Source organism: Alligator sinensis, unplaced genomic scaffold, assembly GCF_000455745.1.
Source record: "Alligator sinensis unplaced genomic scaffold, ASM45574v1 scaffold872_3, whole genome shotgun sequence".
NCBI classification, from domain to species: domain Eukaryota; kingdom Metazoa; phylum Chordata; order Crocodylia; family Alligatoridae; genus Alligator; species Alligator sinensis.
The window spans coordinates 1,727,859-1,731,320 of NW_005842137.1; positions in this window are offsets into that span (position 1 = coordinate 1,727,859).

Genomic DNA, 3,462 nt, shown 5'->3' on the forward strand with positions numbered 1-3,462 from the left:
GATATCCACTTCAGTCACTGAGGAGGCTGAAGCGGCACCACGTGGATGCTGAGCACCACAAAGACTTAATCATCATTGTTAATGTTAGTGTTCTAATGTAATTTCTTTATTAAAAAATGGTTGATTAAAATTGTGTTATAGTTAGGAAGCTAGATGTCTAAGGTTGTTGTACAGAGTTGTCTGCAAAACATTGCTATAGTCTTTCATTAATATAATAAACAAGATTTTCTTTTATCAAGAAGGTGTACTTCTTTAACAGCACTCATCATTACAACATGGATCCACTCTCATTTGAATGGCATCTGTCCAGAGGAGGCCAGGCCTGGTGAAGACAGGTGACTCGTAAGAAGTTGCACCTGATAGTGAAATGTGTATCCTCCTCCTGAAAGCCAACCTACAGTATTGAGAATACCATCAGTGTGGAGTTTGATCCAGAACCCTGTGAAGTCTAAGGGTGTCTGGCCTTCAGAGTAAGCCCTACATGATTACACCACTCTGAAAAAAAGCAGCTGCCAGATGAATAGCAAGTACAGCAAACAGAAAGGAAAAAAGCCAGATTGGTATGAGATAATTAGCAGGGATGGAGAGTCTGAGCAGTCACCGGAGCTCCCCTGGTGAGATTACCAATGACAAATGCACAGCTTACTTTGGCAACCCAGGAGACACTGGACTCTTGAGATTCCTGAAAAGAGGTAGAGCGCACAGCTCTGTGCCAAGTGAGATTTATTCCTGTTGCTAAATATTTAGTCATGCCATAAGATACGGTGAATCAGGCCATACCTTCAGAGACCTGCTCGGAGTGTCTTATCAATGAGGGAAGATAAGCTATGAATTGTTCACTGTTACTTTTTCAACCACAGTGGGCATGTCTACATGTCATTGCTACTGCACAGTAGTGTTCTTGGGTACTAATCATATGGCAACGATACTGCACAGTAGTAACAAGCTATTGCACTGTAGCATTGGAAAAAATAAAGTGCAGTACTGGCCCTGTGCAATAAGGCTGGTTACTGCATGGTCGTTTAGTACAAGTAGTAAATGATGTCCAAATTGTCCATTGCTTGTGTAGATGCGGCCACAGACTACAAACCTCCTCCCATGACTGCTTTCTTAATAAGAGGGTTACGTCGGAGAACCCTGTAATTTGAGCTCTATAAGCCGGAACTGTTTATGTTTAGGCATTAGCCATTTAATAATAAATTATGAATTGCGTCATATCTATTCATCTGACTGTTCATTAACCATTTGGGGGACACTGATTCATTGGCTCATACTGGATTTGTATCCATGTTTGGTTATTCTCAGTACAAACACTGGGCCTCCTTGGGTTCTGAAATTAAATGGGAGATAAGGAATTACATATGAGAGAGATTTTCTCTGCTTGGATACATACATAGTACAATTCCCATTGTTTTCCATTTAAGTTATAACTATGTTGGTGCAGGGACCATCTCATTATGGTGTGTTCAGGAACCTTTAGGATGTCCCCACAGCAAAGTACCACCTTTTTATGTAGGTTCGCATATATTTGCCACGGCAGTATCTAACAATGGGACTTGAGAGCCCAAGTGGCAATAATGACTGATTAATGTCTCGCAGATATGATGAAAGAATATTTCCGTGAAGCTGTGGAAAATAAATCTCACCTTCAGTCCAGGTTACCGCATGCTTTGGATGATAAACAAGTGATTGCACAAAAGCACAATGAAAAACACATCCAGCTTGAGCTTTCCCCTACAGGTGTGTCAGCCAGGCAGAACATCGTTGTGCCCGAGTACAGTTGGAACAAGGAGCTCATTCAGGTCATGGAGATGGTCTTATATTTGTGGGGAAAGGTCATTAGCAAACTGGAGAGGAGCTAGGGGAAAACAGGAAACAATCCCAAACAAATGACCACACACACAAATGTTTTGAAGTAAAGGAGGGAACATACTGAGCTTCGCTCAAAGCATGCGAGCAGTCTGGGTGGAGAAGACTCCAGCTCTGTCCGATTCCAGAGGCTCCATCCCTAACGCAGTCTTGGGCTACTGGTACATGAGCAAAATATTTAGTCCATAGGCCTGTGCGAGTAGGCAGCTATTCGATCCGGCTTTAGATCCAGCTGCTTTGGATGCCAGCGATCTGATCCAGAGCTCTGGACTGGGTTCCCGCTTCAATCCGGCTGAAGCAGCTCCGAAGCTTCGGAGACGCCTTGGAGATCCGGCCATAGGATATAATGGGGGATCAATGAAATAGCTACAACTTCTGTTGTTTTTTGTCCGATTTGGATGAAACATGCAGGGGTGGTAGACTCTGCTGGGAGCATGAAGCCTGCCAAGTTTCAAGATCGGTGCAGGGGTTTGGGAGGAACTGCACCCCAAATTTTTTAAAGCAAAACTCATGTCATGTGTATGTGTTACACCATACAGGGGCCAAAAGTGCAGGGGTAGTAGCCCCTGGTGAGGCCACAAAGCCTGCTAAGTTTCAAGATCAGTGCAGGGGTTGGGGGGGAACTGCACCTCAAGCTGCTGACAGGCAAAACTCGTGCCGTGGGTAACACTGCATGTGTTAAGGTGCAGCAGAGTGAAAGCTGCAGGGATGGTAGCCCCTGCTGCGGCCACAAAGCCTGCCAGCTGTTGAGGAGATAGGTGGAGGGCTTCTGGGTTCTGCGGCCCTGCACCTCTGGCTGATGACAGGCAAAACTGGTGCCATGGGTGCTTGTGGGACTGACTGTGTCTGTCTTGGAGCGTGGGAGACACTACTGCAGGCCTGGCTGCTAAGCTGCTGTGTTACCAGTTACCAATCAATCATAATTTACTCAGGAACCAGCCCAATACACAGGACCTAGCTACTAGTAGCTACTAGATAATTTGTTAAGTAGCAACGATTAACACCTACAAAAGCACAAACTAAGGAGAGGATAGAATCAATACAGACCAATGCTAAAGGTAGCACTGGTTCCATAAAGAAAAACCTTTATGGAACCAGTTTAGAGGTGAGAAACCTCTAAACTGGTTCCCCAATTTAGAGGTGAGAAATCTGAAGCCCAGAGGGGAACAATGACTTTAGCTGTGACCCCCCTAGGTAGTCAGGGGTGTATCTCACACCAGAATCTGTCTCCTGGTGCCCTGTCCAGCAGGTCACGTTGCTTCAACTATGAATGGAAACCGAACAAGACTATTTGCAGAGTGCCAGTGAAGTACAGCAGCAACAAGGTGCAATAAAGAACTCCAGGTGTTTTTCTTCCATTCTCATTCTAGTGAGACAATCTTAGGAACTACATTGTATGCTTTGGTACAAGTATCTGGACAGAACTGGGATTGTCAGGCTGATCTTAACCTTCAAAATCTCTGCCTTTAATAATAAATCCTTCTACACATCTCCCTATAGGCACTGAGTTGTAGTTGCTTCCTTCCTACCGATGACACATCCCTCCCTTTTTCTGAGACATGCCAAGTGCCCTGTAGCTAATACTCCAAGGAA